Below are 17,737 nucleotides of genomic sequence, written 5' to 3' on the forward strand. Positions count from 1 at the left end.
TTGAAATTTGATTAATATTTCCCAATACTAAAACAGCAGGATGGTTAACTGTGGTGATGATACCATTACCATGGTTTATTTCAGCACATATAATATGACTATCGTTGCTTAAAATTGAAATTATTATTAAATATTTTATTAATTTCATTAACATTGTTTGATATTGTTTTCGAAAATATTGCTCTAGATTTCTTGTTTTTTTAAATGAAATGTTAATGGCTGCTGTATTAATTAACGACTGACGGCGTTTCAACAAGTTATTTTGTTTAATAATTTGTTTTTAATTGTTTTTTATGATTTGATTTTTTTTTGCAATTTTGGAAGTAAAAGTTTTATTACTTTTATACCGAAATTCAAGTGATATTTTGAAATATGGCCAAATAGGGAAGATGAGCATTTTATTTGGAAACCATTGAAGATGTAGGTATTTCTATGACTAATACATACATATGTGGATATTAATGTGCTATTTAAAAACAAACATGGTAAATTATATCGTCTATGGCCAGACTATGAACTATAGTCTAGTCTACATTCTAGACCATAGTCTAGTCTATAGTCTAGTCTAGTCTATAGTCTAGTCTATAGTCTAGTCTATAGTCTAGTCTATATTCTAGTCTATAGTCTAGTCTATAGTCTAGTCTAGTATATAGTCTAGTCTATAGTCTAGTCTATAGTCTAGTCTATAGTCTAGTCTATAGTCTAGTCTATAGTCTAGTCTATAGTCTAGTCTATAGTCTAGTCTATAGTCTAGTCTATAGTCTAGTCTGTAGTCTAGTCTATAGTCTAGTCTATAGTCTAGTCTATAGTCTAGTCTATAGTCTAGTCTATAGTCTAGTTTATTTTCTACTCTATAGCCTAGTTTATAGCTTAGTTTCTATTCTAGTCTACAGTCTAGTCTATAGTCTAGTCTATAGTCTAGTCTATAGTCTAGTCTATAGTCTAGTCTATAGTCTAGTCTATAGTCTAGTCTATAGTCTAGTCTATAGTCTAGTCTATAGTCTAGTCTATAGTCTAGTCTATAGTCTAGTCTATAGTCTAGTCTATAGTCTAGTCTATAGTCTAGTCTATAGTCTAGTCTATAGTCTAGTCTATAGTCTAGTCTATAGTCTAGTCTATAGTCTAGTCTATAGTCTAGTCTATAGTCTAGTCTATAGTCTAGTCTATAGGTCTAGTCTATAGTCTAGTCTATAGTCTAGTCTATAGTCTAGTCTATAGTCTAGTCTATAGTCTAGTCTATAGTCTAGTCTATAGTCTAGTCTATAGTCTAGTCTATAGTCTAGTCTATAGTCTAGTCTATAGTCTAGTCTATAGTCTAGTCTATAGTCTAGTCTATAGTCTAGTCTATAGTCTAGTCTATAGTCTAGTCTATAGTCTAGTCTATAGTCTAGTCTATAGTCTAGTCTATAGTCTAGTCTATAGTCTAGTCTATAGTCTAGTCTATAGTCTAGTCTATAGTCTAGTCTATAGTCTAGTCTAGTCTAGTCTAGTCTATAGTCTAGTCTATAGTCTAGTCTATAGTCTAGTCTATAGTCTAGTCTATAGTCTAGTCTATAGTCTAGTCTATAGTCTAGTCTTATAGTCTAGTCTATAGTCTAGTCTATAGTCTGTCTATAGTCTAGTCTATAGTCTAGTCTATAGTCTAGTCTATAGTCTAGTCTATAGTCTAGTCTATAGTCTAGTCTATAGTTAGTCTATAGTCTAGTCTATTAGTCTAGTCTATAGTCTAGTCTATAGTCTAGTCTATAGTCTAGTCTATAGTCTAGTCTATAGTCTAGTCTATTAGTCTAGGTATAGTCTAGTCTATAGTCTAGTCTATAGTCTAGTCTATAGTCTAGTCTATAGTCTAGTCTAGTTCTATAGTCTAGTCTATAGTCTAGTCTATAGCTAGTCTATAGTCTAGTCTATAGTCTAGTCTATAGGTCTAGTCTATAAGTCTAGTTCTATAGTCTAGTCTATAGTCTAGTCTATAGTTCTAGTCTATAGTCTAGTCTATAGTCTAGTCTATAGTTAGTCTATAGTCTAGTCTATAGTCTAGTCTATAGTCTAGTCTATAGTCTAGTCTATGTCCTAGTCTCATAGTCTAGTCTATAGTCTAGTCTATAGTCTAGTCTATAGTCCGTAGCTATAGTCTAGTCTATAGTCTAGTCTATAGTCTAGTCTATAGTCTAGTCTATAGTCCTCAGTCTATAGTCTAGTCTATAGTTGTCTATAGTCTAGTCTATAGCTAGTCTATAGTCTAGTCTATAGTCTAGTCTATAGTCTAGTCTATAGTCTAGTCTATAGTCTAGTCTTAGTCTAGTCTATAGTCTAGTCTATAGTCTAGTCTATAGTCTAGTCTATAGTCTAGTCTATAGTCTAGTCTATAGTCTAGTCTATCTAGGTCTATAGTCTAGTCTATAGTCCTAGTCTATAGTCTGGTCTATAGTCTAGTCTATAGTCTAGTCTATAGTCTGGTCTATAGTTAGCTTAGTCTAGTCTAGTCTATAGTCTAGTCTATAGTCTAGTCTATAGTCTAGTCTATAGTCTAGTCTATAGTCTAGTCTATAGTCTAGTCTATAGTCTAGTCTATAGTCTAGTCTATAGTCTAGTCTATAGTCTAGTCTATAGTCTAGTCTATAGTCTAGTCATAGTCTAGTCTATAGTCTAGTCTATAGTCTAGTCTATAGTCTAGTCTATAGTCTAGTCTATAGTCTAGTCTATAGTCTAGTCTAGTTAGTCTATAGTCTAGTCTAGTCTAGTCTATAGCTAGTTATAGTCTAGTCTATAGTCTAGTCTATAGTCTAGCTAGTCTAGTCTAGTCTATAGTCTAGTCTATAGTCTATACATAGGTTAGGTTAGGTTACGTGGGTTGATCACTAGCAAGCGAGTTCACTCGGAGGCCTTGTGGCCCATTGTGAAACCCTTAGAATTACCATTCCCTCCCTAATTTCGTTGACTACTTGGTTCGTTCGGTCTCTATGTAAACAGCCGGTGCTTTTAATAAAACCGATCATGTTTATCAGTGACGCATCTCTGAGACAGTCTAGATCATGGAAAAGAGCTCTACCCAGACAGAGTGGTCTTTGCTGTTGTAAGGCTGGACAGTCACATAGAAGGTGTTGAACCGATTCCACTTCCTCTTCGTCTAAGCAGCTTCTACAGTAGCTATGATTTGGGTAGCCCATACGTTCTGACATATGTCTAATCATACAGTGCCCAGTAATTATACCAGTTAGAAATCTAATCGAGTTCTTATCAGGAGATAAGAGAGTCCTAGTCCTATCTGTTGTCAGAGTGGGCCAGAGCAGTCTCGATATTCTACAAGTGGTGATATTTGACCACCTGAGTTCCATCTCACTCAGAGCCCATTCATCTATCAGTTTTGATAGGGTCGTCAGGGGAGCGTGAATATCCTTTTGCGCAAGGGTTGAGTCCAGGGACGACTCTTTGGTTGCGCATTCATCAGATATTTCATTTCCCCGGATGCCCTCATGTCCTGGAACCCATATCAACTCAACGTGATGTTGTGTCAGTTGTACCAACGATTGAATTCAATTGAGAGGACATTCCGACTTAATGACATTGGAGTTAAGAGCCTTGATTGATGCAAGGCTGTCCAAGTATATATGTATAGTCGAATTTTCGAGATTTAGTTCCCGGATTCTTCTCGCGGCAGTATAGATGGCATATATCTCTGCCTGAAGGACCGTACAGGTGTCAGGTAGTCGAAGAGACAGTAGAAGATTTAGATCATCGGAGAAGATTCCCGATCCCGTACCCCTTTCTGTCTTTGAGCCATCTGTGTAGATTCAGATCACGCCGGCCCTTAGAACAGTATTCGCGGCCCAATCATCCCTTGTCGGTATTTTGGTCTTGAATGACCTATTAAAATTTAGTGTAGATAGAATGTAATCTGTTTCCTGGCCCATGATAGGCCTGCCTATCTTTTGTAGAATGGTGCCATGACCAATGCGGTCGTGCTTCAACCCGTTCGACTCTTTAAGTCGTAGAGCAGATTTAGCAGAAATGCATTTGATGTATATATCAAGGGGAGTTATGTTTAGCATCGTCTCTAGACTAGCCTGAGGGGTGGAGCTCAAACAGCCAGTGATTGCAAGACATGCTAATCTTTGTACCTTGTTTAGAATAGAGAGATGAGTCTTGGTATCCACCGCTCTCCACCAAACAAGAGCTCCGTAGGTCAAAATAGGTCTTATGACCGCGGTGTACATCCAGTGCACAATGTATGGTTTAAGACCCCATCTTTTCCCAAAAGTTTTCTTACATATATAGAACGCACATAATGCCTTCTTCATTCGACTCTCAGCATTACGTTTCCACGTGAGTTTAGAGTCTAGGATTACGCCAAGATATTTGGCCTCGCTTGAGGTGTTCAAAATGGTACCATCCAAACGCGGAGGTCTGAATTCTGGAATTTTATACCTCCTGGTGAAAAGAGCCAGTTCAGTTTTGGCCGGGTTAACACCCACACCGTTTTCCTTGGCCCATGATAGTAGAACACTGAGGGCTGGTTCCATGAGTTCACTTATTGTGGGAAGAAACTTCCCTTGAATAAGAAGCACGACGTCGTCAGCATATGCGACTACTTTGAAGCCCATCCTACTGAGTCTGAAAAGGATTTTATTTACGACAAGATTCCACAGGAGTGGAGAGATGACACCACCTTGTGGTGTGCATATATACATAGTATAGTCAAACTCTCAGACATCGTCTTCAACTTCTCACCCTTTTACTCGCAGATTTGATGATAAATATTAATTAATTTTTTCCCTGACTTCGATTACAGCCCATTATTAAACAACGATCAATTAAAATATCAAATATAAAGTGTGCATTTGAGGTTTAATCAAAATTTATAACAGAAAATGAATCACTATTATTACTAGTCTTATTCTTCGCTATTGTTCTATACTTTGCTCTAGTTCCAATTTGGTATGAAGAAGAAGAAGAAATTGTTTTGTATCTTTAAGTGCCTGTTCAAGCAATCAGTTGTAATTTATTCCCACGCAATTTATATACAGATTCTATTCTTTGTTAGAATTTTTTACAATACTTATTCACATTTCAAAACCAAATTATTAAATACTCATGCAAATAGAAAATCTCTAGAAAGCAGTGGTCGTTATAAAGAGAATCACAGGACAGCATGGAGAACAAGATTTTGAAGGGATTATTTCTTTTGCTTTAACTCTCGTTGGTATTTGCTCTTATTGCAAGTGTAGCAATAAATTCTCTCGGCCTTTGGTGTTAATAATAGCCGATCATTGCTTTGTAGTGTTTTCTTTACTTATAACAGTATGAGTATCTCGATACAAAATATTCAATATATGTTTTGTTGTTGTAAATTTGAAATACAGTTTTAATTTTTTTCTATACATAGTTCTATTGTAAGGCTTCGTGGGTTCTATTATTATTTTTTTCCAATTCTATCTATTGTTGTGATTTTGATTGTCTGTCTGTCGTTTGCAAATTCTGCCAATACCAAATGATGACAACCACTATGATGATGATGATGAAGTTCTCTTGGAACAAATCTATACATTCATAAGATATTTTAGTATTTATAGCAATTGCTTTTATTTTATATATTTTGGCTGGTAATAGTCTTGGGGGATTTGTTAAGAGACTTCCAAGAATTCTTAAGTTGTTGTTTTTTGTCTCAACCAAAATAAATAACTCTTCACTTTATAGCTCCAACCTTCTTCCTCCATTTCCATTTCTCCATGGCCATGGAAAATATTTATTGAGTTGTTGTCTCTTGCATCTCAATTCATATTGCTATTCTTGCATGTTCTTCTTGCCATTGTTTAACATTTTCATCATTTTGTTTATTAATTTTCATAATGAAAAAGTTTTCTTAACAATTTCTTTTCTATTTTTCTTTTAATTTCCTTTCATTTTTTTCTATTTGCCAACAATAATAAAACGAAAGATAAGCAATCAACAAATATTGAAATATTAGTAAGAAATTAAAATTTGAAAGGAAAACAATTATTTTCATCGACTAGAAGAGAACAATAGTCATGCTAAAAGAATGGTGGTTTCAGTGGATGATGACTTAGTCAAATGGCTACCGGTAGTGGTATGGGTTAGTAGGATTTATTAAAACAATGAAAGTAATTATTTGGAAAAGTTATAAAGGGAATTGAAATTCATGGCTAAAATAATATTGTGATATAAAAGGGTTATTAAACATCCAGCTAAAATGAATAACTACTTAATATAATTAGTTCCTTCCCTTACTGTACGAATATAGAAGAGATCATAGACTAGTATATAGTTCAAACTATAGACGAGACTATAGATGAAACTATGGTCCAGACTATAGTTTACAATACCGACTATAGATGAAACTATAGAGCTGTAATCCATAGTCTGCAATATACACTAGCCTAAGACAGGACTATAGTATAGTACATAATCTGGACTATAGAGTAGTCTATAGCCTGAACTATAGAATAGTCTATAGTCTGGACTATAATGTAGTCTATAGTCTGGACTATAATCTAGTCTGTAGTCTGGATTATAGTGTAGTCTCTAGTCGGAACTATTGTGTAGTCCATAGTCTGGACAATAGTGTAGTCTATAGTCTGCGCTATAGTGCAGTCTATAGTCTGCGCTATAGTGCAGTCTATAGTCTGGACTATAGTGTAGTCTATAGTCTGGACTATAGTGTAGTCTATAGTCTGGCCTATCGTGTAGTCTATAGTATGGACTATAGTGTAGTATATATTCTGGACTATAGTGTAGTCTATAGTCTGGGCTATAGTGTAGTCTATAGTATGGAATATAGTGTAGTCTATAGTCTGGGCTATCGTGTAGTCAATAGTAAATAAACTTGACTATAGACTAGACTATAGACTAGACTATAGACTAGGCTATAGACTAGACTATATACTAGACTAGAGACTAGACTATAGACTAGGATATAGACTATAGTCTAGTCTATAGACTAGACTATAGACTAGAATATAGACTATAGTCTGGTCTATAGACTAGACTATAGACTAGACTATAGACTAGACTAGACTATAGACTACACTATAGACTAGACTAGACTAGACTATAGACTAGACTATAGACTAGACTATAGACTAGACTATAGACTAGACTATCGACTAGACTATAGACTAGACTATAGACTAGACTATAGACTAGACTATAGACTAGACTATAGACTAGACTATAGACTAGACTGTAGACTAGACTATAGACTAGACTATAGACTAGACTATAGACTAGACTATAGACTAGACTATAGACTAGACTATAGACTAGTCTATAGACTAGACAATAGACTAGACTATTGACAAGACTATAGACTAGACTATAGACTAAACTATAGACTAGACTATAGACTAGACTATAGACCAGACTATAGACTAGACTATAGACTAGACTATAGACTAGACTATAGACTAGACTAATGACTTGACTATAGACTAGACTATAGACTAGACTATAGACTAGACTATATACTAGTCTATAGACTATACTATAGACTAGACTATAGACTAGACTATAGACTAGACTATAGACTAGACTATAGACTAGACTATAGACTAGACTATAGACTAGACTATAGACTAGACTATAGACTAGACTATAGACTAGGCTATAGACTAGACTATAGACTAGACCATAGACTAGACTATAGACTAGACTATAGACTAGACTATAGACTAGACTATAGACTAGACTATAGACTAGACTATAGACTAGACTATAGACTAGACTATAGACTAGACTATAGACTAGACTATAGACTAGACTATAGACTAGACTATAGACTAGACTATAGACTAGACTAGACTATAGACTAGACTAGACTATAGACTAGACTATAGACTAGACTATAGACTAGACTATAGACTAGACTATAGACTAGACTATAGACTAGACTATAGACTAGACTATAGACTAGACTATAGACTAGACTAGACTATAGACTAGACTAGACTAGACTATAGACTAGAGTAGACTATAGACTAGACTAGACTAGACTAGACTATAAACTAGACTATAGAATAGACTATAGACTAGACTATAGACTAGACTATAGACTACACTATAGGCTAGAATATAGACTTACTATAGACTAGACTATAGACTAGACTATAGGCTAGACTATAGACTAGACTATAGACTAGACTATAGACTAGACTATAGAATAGACTATAGACTAGACTATAGACTAGACTATAGACTAGACTATAGACTAGACTATAGACTAGACTATAGACTAGACTATAGACTAGACTATAGACTAGACTATAGACTAGACTATAGACTAGACTATAGACTAGACTAGACTACTAGACTAGACTATAGACTAGACTATAGACTAGACTATAGACTAGACTATAGACTAGACTATAGACTAGACTATAGACTAGACTATAGACTAGACTATAGACATAGACTAGACTATAGACTAGACTATAGACTAGACTATAGACTAGACTATAGACTAGACTATAGACTAGAGGACTAGACTATAGACTAGACTATAGACTAGACTATAGACTAGACTATAGACTAGACTATAGACTAGACTATAGACTAGACTATAGACTAGACTATAGACTAGACTATAGACTAGACTATAGACTAGACTATAGACTAGACTATAGACTAGACTATAGACTAGACTATAGACTAGACTATAGACTAGACTATAGACTAGACTATAGACTAGACTATAGACTAGACTATATAGACTAGACTATAGACTAGACTATAGACTAGACTATAGACTAGACTATAGACTAGACTATAGACTAGACTAAGACTAGACTATAGACTAGAATATAGACTAGACTATTGACTAGACTATAGACTAGACTATTGACTAGACTATAGACTAGACTATAGACTAGACTATAGACAAGACTATAGACTAGACTATAGACTAGACTAGACTAGACTAGACTAGACTAGACTAGACTAGACTAGACTAGACTAGACTAGACTAGACTAGACTAGACTAGACTATAGACTAGACTAGACTATAGACCAGACTATAGACTAGACTATAGACTAGACTATTGACTAGACTATAGATTAGACTATTGACTAGACTATATTATGGATATGATTATAGACTATAGACTAGACTATAGACTAGTAGTCTGGACTATCATCTAGTCTACAGTCTAGACCATAGTCTCGCATATAATATTGACTATAATCTAGTCTACAGTCTAGACAATAGTCTCGCATATAATATTGACTATAATCTAGTCTACAGTCTTTACTATAGTCTAGCCTATAGTCTCGCCTCTAGTTACGTTTACAATCTGTACTAAAGTTTATTCTAGCCTAAATTCTGCAAAACGGCCTAAAGTCTGCTATAGGCCGGGACTACAATCTATTCTAAGTGAATACGTAGTCTTTAGCATACCTCCTCCTCTTAATAACATCATGTGCAAATATCAGTTAATTTAAAATACTTTAAACGATACAAAGCTTCACATTTAAGTACTCTATAATAACTAAACATTTTAAAATTGTATTTATTATCGATCACGCAAAGAATTTCAATTTCTTTCCAGGGCAAAAGAAACAAAATCATACAAAATATTTTGACACCAGCTGTCAATTGTTATAAAAAGGCATTAATTTAATGAGCATAATTTTTGTTTCATTTATGTATTTTTCCTCTTTTCGGTGTGCAAAATTTAAAAGTGTCTGTATTAAATATATTTATATTATTTTTTTCTAACTTTTCAACCACATGTATGTATATTCTACCAACAGTAAGAAAAAAAAACGAGCAAAATTAACCACCCTTTAGAAAATTACCCTCCTTAAAAGGTTTTTACAATTATGTATTTCAGTTATAGAATTTTTTTCAACTTTGTAATTCTTTTCTTTTTACATATTTTTGCTTATTTTAACTAAATACATACAAATACATATAATTTTTTCCATTTTGCTCTTTTTTTTTCTTGCAAAATGATGTCATTTAAAGTGAGACATTTATAATTTTTGGCTTACAAGAGGAAAACGACGAATTGTTACATGAGGGGAAATTAGCAAAAGGGGACATTTATTTTAATTTGAAAAATGACTATAGCCCAGACTATAGACGGGAATATGGACGAGACAATAGTCCAGACTATAGACGATACTATGTCCAGATATAGACGAGACTATATATACGAGACTATATCTCAGACTATAGACGAGACTATAGTCCAGACTATAGTCCAGACTATAGACGAGGCTGTAGTCCAGACTATAGACGAGACTATAGTCCAGACTATAGACGATACTAGACGAGAATATAGCCCAGACTATTGTCCAAACTATAGACCACTCTATAAAAAAGATTATAGTTCAGACTATAAACGACACTATAACAAGACTATATATAGCTCTGACCAAAAACGAAAATATAGTTTAAACTATAGTCCAGATTATAGAGGACACTATGGTCCAGAATATAGATGAGACTATAGTCCAGAGTTTAGCCGAAACTGTAGTCCAGACTACAGACGACACTATTGTCCTGACAATAATTCAGACGAGACTATAGACGAGACTATTGTCCAGACAATAACTCAGACGGCATCAGACTAGACCGTAGTCCAGAATATAGACTAGACCATAGGCTAGACTATAGATTAGACTATAGACTAGACTATAGACTAGACCATAGGCTAGACTATAGATTAGACTATAGACTAGACTATAGACTAGACTATAGACTAGCCAATAGACTAGACTATCGACTAGACTATAGACTAGACTATAGACTAGAGTATAGACTAGACTATAGGCTATAGGCTATAGACTAGACTAGACTATAAACTAGACTATAGACTAGACTTTAGACTAGACTATAGACTAGACTATAGACTACACTATAGACTAGACTATAGACTAGACTATAGACTAGACTATAGACTAGACTATAGACTAGACTATAGACTAGACTATAGACTAGACTATGGACTAGACTATAGACTAGACTATAGACTAGTCTATAGACTAGACTATAGACTAGACCAAAACTAGACTATAGACTAGACTATAGACTAGACTAGACTAGACTATAGACTAGACTATAGACTAGACTATAGACTAGACTATAGACTAGACTATAGACTAGACTATAGACTAGACTATAGACTAGACTATAGACTAGACTATAGACTAGACTATAGACTAGACTATAGATTAGACTATAGACTAGACTATAGACTAGACTATAGACTAGACTATAGATTAGACTATGGACTAGACTAGACTAGACTAGACTATAGACTAGACTATAGACTAGACTATAGACTAGACTATAGACTAGACTATAGACTAGACTATAGACTAGACTATAGACTAGACTATAGACTAGACTATAGACTAGACTATAGACTAGACTATAGACTAGACTATAGACTAGACTATAGACTAGACTATAGACTAGACTATAGACTAGACTATAGACTAGACTATAGACTAGACTATAGACTAGACTATAGACTAGACTATAGAATAGACTATAGACTAGACTATAGACTAGACTATAGACTAGACTATAGAATAGACTATAGACTACACTATAGAATAGACTATAGACTAGACTATAGACTAGACTATAGACTAGACTATAGACTAGACTATAGACTAGACTATAGACTAGACTATAGACTAGACTATAGACTAGACTATAGACTAGACTAGACTATAGACTAGACTATAGACTAGACTATAGACTAGACTATAGACTAGACTATAGACTAGACTATAGACTGGTCTATAGACTAGACTATAGACTAGACTATAGACTGGACTATAGACTAGGCTATAGACTAGACTATAGACTAGACTATAGACTAGACTATAGACTAGACTATAGACTAGACTATAGAATAGACTATAGACTAGACTATAGACTAGACTATAGACTAGACTATAGACTAGACTATAGACTAGACTATAGACTAGACTATAGACTAGACTATAGACTAGACTATAGACTAGACTATAGACTAGACTATAGACTAGACTATAGACTAGACTATAGACTAGACTATAGACTAGACTATAGACTAGACTATAGACTAGACTATAGACTAGACTAGACTATAGACTAGACTATAGACTAGACTATAGACTAGACTATAGACTAGACTATAGACTAGACTATAGATTGGTCTATAGACTAGACTATAGACTAGACTATAGACTGGACTATAGACTAGGCTATAGACTAGACTAGACTATAGACTAGACTATAGACTAGACTACTAGACGACATAGACTACTAGACTACTATAGTCTAGACTATAGACTAGACTATAGAATAGACTATAGACTAGACTGTAGACTAGACTATAGACTAGACTATAGACTAGACTGTAGACTAGACTATAGACTAGACTATAGACTAGACTATAGACCAGACTATAGACTAGACTATAGACTAGATTATAGACTAGACTATAGACTAGTCTATAAATTAGACTATAGACTAGACTAGACTATAGACAGACTATAGAGCTAGACTATGGACTAGACTAGTAGACTAGACTATAGACTAGATTATAGACTAGACTATAGACTAGACTATAGACTAGACTATAGACTAGACTATAGACTAGATTATAGACTAGACTATAGACTAGACTATAGACTAGACTATAGACTAGACTATAGACTAGACTAGACTATAGACTAGGTTTAGACTAGACTATAGACGAGACTAGACTAGACTATAGACTAGACTATAGACTAGACGATAGACTAGACTATAGACTAGACTATAGACTAGACTATAGACTAGACTATAGACTAGACTATAGACTAGACTATAGACTAGACTATAGACTAGACTATAGACTAGACTATAGACTAGACTATAGACTAGACTATAGACTAGACTATAGACTAGACTATAGACTAGACTATAGACTAGACTATAGACTAGACTATAGACTAGACTATAGACTAGACTATAGACTAGACTATAGACTAGACTATAGACTAGACTATAGACTAGACTATAGACTAGACTATAGACTAGACTATAGACTAGACTATAGACTAGACTATAGACTAGACTATAGACTAGACTATAGACTACACCATAGACTATACTATAGACTACACTATAGACTAGACTAGACTATAGACTAATCTATAGACTAGACTATAGATTAAACTATAGACTAGATTATGGACTAAACTATAGACTGGACTGTTGTGTGGTAACTGGTTACCATTTTCAAATTTTCCTCACTGCTAAGAACTACTTATTTTCAGTACCCACCAGAAAAAATTTTCAGAGCAAAGAGAAAACAATAAAACAAATAGACTTGTAGCAAAATTATGCTATTTAAATGTGTTCCTTTTTTTCCACTGCTATTTTATGCTCCTTTTTAGACTACTGGTGGTTTTTTCGGTTTGGTGGGTTGCTTAGCGTGTTTCTTTTTTTTTCCTCGGTCGTTTACATGTGCCACATTAAAATGTACTCTAGTGGAAATGAGTTACCAGTAAGCAAACCAAGACTCAGACCACAAAAAAAGAGTGCTAGCTGAAGCTAACCAAAATAAAATGAAGAACAGCTGAAAAAATGACAATAGAAATGTCAAAATTATTAACGTAAATTACCAACATTTATTATGCTACTTTTACGTGTTGCATACTTATGAGCAAGAAAGAGCTCAAATGTGCTTCTAAGGAACAAAAAAGGAAAATATAGGAAAAATTTGCTATAAATTCCGCTGAAGGTATTCAAGTGTAAAAAGGTCTTTATTTTTATGTTTTTAACTAATATTTGCTACAAAATTTATGTTCAAATAAGCTTAACTTGAATGAATGTGAAGGAGAAATATAATATTTATAATTAACTGAAATTTATGAAGTTGGAAAAAAGGTAGAAAACTTAAGGATTTCAATTGAAGAGCAAATTTTATGAATGAATGTATGGGAATGATAAGTGTTAGGGAATAGTATGTACTTTGTAGAAATTTTACATTATGAAAATATCGCTTCTAGACCCCCTTCCTTTCGTCCGTCCATGCGTCTGTATTTTCCATACATCCGTCAGTGAAGGTTTAACTGGTCCCAGACAAGAAGACCTGATAGGATGAAAATTTCCCAATCTCTCATCCAGTGAAGACTAGACATATATGTCTGATCGGTCTAACAGAACAGACGGACATTGTTAAATAGACCAATCTAAGTCAATGGTTACATATTGAGTTGGGAATAGGGACCATTATATTTGAGTCTTACAAATATTAGAGGAAAAACATTGGAGGTATGTACTCCCCTCACTATAGTATTATAGGGCATAACAATTATTTCAATATGTGTGTACAGACATACATATGTATATTAATACATATGTACCTACTTAAGTTTAGCTATTTAAGTTATTTTGTGATTAAAAAATTTAAAAAATACATAAAATTATTGAACACACACGCCATACTAAATGAATCATAAACATAAAACAACAACAACTACATAGAACTATTTTTAGAATTCTAAACGTAAACAATTTAAAAAATTTATAAATAATTCCCACTAGTCATGAGCCCCCACTTATAACCACCATTAGTCTTCAATACAGCAAGAGCCCGGGTAGCTCAGTCGGTAGAGCATTGGACTTTTAATCCAAGGGTCCAGGGTTCAAGTCCCTGCTCGGGCGAGTTCAAATATTTTTGTTATTCTTTTTTTAATTTATATTATTTTTATTTTATAACATTTTTATTTAATTTATAAAGTTAATTTTTTATATACTTCTCCATTTTCCCTTTAGAATCGTTTATTTTCTGCGTCATGCATGAGTGTGTTGCTTTACTTTCTGTCTATTTTATAATCCTCATAAAACAAACATGTATGAATGGAATGAATGACTTTTGTTGATGACTTAAGCATGATTTTACTTAAATGTCACAAGAAATCATTATGACAAATGATGTTTCTTAAAAGTTTTCAAAATGTGGAAAAATAATAATATTGTTTTACTGAGTCAGAGGGAGAAAGGGAGAGCTGGAGGTATTTAAGTACCTCATGTTCTTGGTGGGTTTTTCTGTGACGTTTGTGGTAGTTCTAAAGCGGAACAGGGTTGTCGAAGATCTAGGGAAATGTTTTGAGGGAGAACTACGGGAGAACTACAAGAGAACTAACTAACTAACTAACTAACTAACTACTAACTAACTAACTAACTACTACTAACTACTAACTAACTAACTAACTACTAACTAACTAACTAACTAACTAACTAACTAACTAACTAACTAACTAACTAACTAACTAACTAACTAACTAACTAACTAACTAACTAACTAACTAACTAACTAACTAACTAACTAACTAACTAACTAACTAACTAACTAACTAACTAACTACTAACTAACTAACTAACTAACTAACTAACTAACTAACTAACTACTAACTAACTAACTAACTAACTAACTAACTAACTAACTAACTACTAACTAACTAACTAACTACTACTAACTAACTAACTAACTACTAACTAACTAACTAACTAACTAACTAACTAACTAACTACTAACTAACTAACTAACTAACTAACTAACTAACTAACTAACTAACTAACTAACTAACTAACTAACTAACTACTAACTAACTAACTAACTAACTAACTAACTAACTACTAACTAACTAACTAATAACTAACTAACTAACTAACTAACTAACTAACTAACTAACTAACTAACTAACTAACTAACTAACTACTAACTAACTAACTAACTAACTAACTAACTAACTAACTAACTACTACTAACTAACTAACTAACTAACTAACTAACTAACTAACTAACTAACTAACTACTAACTAACTAACTAACTAACTAACTAACTAACTACTAACTAACTAACTAACTAACTAACTAACTAACTAACTACTAACTACTACTAACTAACTAACTAACTAACTAACTAACTAACTAACTAACTAACTAACTAACTACTAACTAACTAACTAACTAACTAACTACTAACTAACTAACTAACTAACTAACTACTAACTAACTAACTAACTAACTAACTAACTAACTAACTAACTAACTAACTAACTAACTAACTAACTAACTACTAACTAACTAACTAACTAACTAACTAACTAACTACTAACTAACTAACTAACTAACTAACTAACTAACTAACTACTAACTACTAACTAACTAACTAACTAACTAACTAACTAACTAACTACTAACTAACTACTAACTAACTAACTAACTAACTAACTAACTAACTAACTAACTAACTAACTAACTAACTAACTAACTAACTAACTAACTAACTAACTAACTAACTAACTAACTAACTAACTAACTAACTAACTACTAACTAACTAACTAACTAACTAACTACTAACTAACTACTAACTAACTAACTAACTAACTAACTAACTAACTAACTAACTAACTACTACTAACTAACTAACTAACTAACTAACTAACTAACTAACTAACTAACTAACTAACTAACTACTAACTAACTAAACTAACTAACTAACTAACTAACTAACTAACTAACTAACTACTAACTAACTAACTAACTAACTAACTAACTAACTAACTAACTAACTACCTAACTAACTACTAACTAACTAACTAACTAACTAACTAACTAACTAACTAACTAACTAACTAACTAACTAACTAACTAACTAACTAACTAACTAACTAACTAACTAACTAACTAACTAACTAACTACTAACTAACTAACTAACTAACTACTAACTACTACTAACTAACTACTAACTAACTACCTAACTAACTACTACTAACTAACTAACTAACTAACTAACTATAACTAACTAACTAACTAACTAACTACTAACTAACTAACTAACTAACTAACTAACTAACTACTAACTAACTAACTAACTAACTAAACTACTAACTAACTAACTAACTAACTAACTAACTAACTAACTAACTAACTAACTAACTAACTAACTACTAACTAACTAACTAACTAACTAACTAACTAACTAACTACCTAACTAACTAACTAACTAACTAACTAACTAACTAACTAACTAACTACTACAACTAACTAACTAACTAACTAACTAACTAACAACTAACTAACTAACTAACTAACTAACTAACTAACTAACTAACTAACTAACTAACTAACTAACTAACTAACTAACTACTAACTAACTAACTAACTAACTAACTAACTAGCTAACTAACTAACTAACTAACTAACTAACTAACTAACTAAACTAACTAACTACTACTAACTAACTAACTAACTAACTAACTAACCACATTCAGTACTTCAAATGGAGACACCACATTGAGGATATGATAAACAAGATACCTCGCTACTGGGTCCTATTAAACATTGATTACATTTAATGTTTCCGTAAAACCATTAAGGGGAGTTCTTCGGTAAAAGTGGTGTCATGATGACTACGTTTGTTAAGGCTCTAACAAAACATATAAAAGTTATGGGATGGCCCACTTACATAAAAAAGCTCATATCTTTCCACGAACTGACCACAGGCGGTTATAGGATACATCATCATATGCATACTAGACACAGCTGAAGACAAAATAGGCACTGATCTTAGATAGAATATCATGGGGAAGCGATATATTAGAGCAAACATTGTTAGGAAGCCGGATAGCAACACGGATGATGCTAAGTTGCGACACAAAACGGTCCCGAGTCTACCAATCACAACACTATCTTCGTACAATATAGGAATTGGTTATTGAATTGGAA

General features: G+C 33.1%; 1 non-coding gene across 1 annotated transcript; it reads left to right on the forward strand.

The window, feature by feature from the left end:
• Positions 1-14,592: 14,592 nt before the first annotated feature.
• Trnak-uuu lies at positions 14,593-14,665 on the forward strand. Its single transcript has one exon. It is a non-coding gene; the product is annotated as a tRNA-Lys (tRNA).
• The last annotated feature ends 3,072 nt before the right edge of the window (positions 14,666-17,737 follow it).

This window comes from Lucilia sericata, unplaced genomic scaffold (assembly GCF_015586225.1).
Source record: "Lucilia sericata isolate MDLA Ls3-8-SP2 unplaced genomic scaffold, ASM1558622v1 Contig001136F_arrow, whole genome shotgun sequence".
NCBI lineage: Eukaryota > Metazoa > Arthropoda > Insecta > Diptera > Calliphoridae > Lucilia > Lucilia sericata.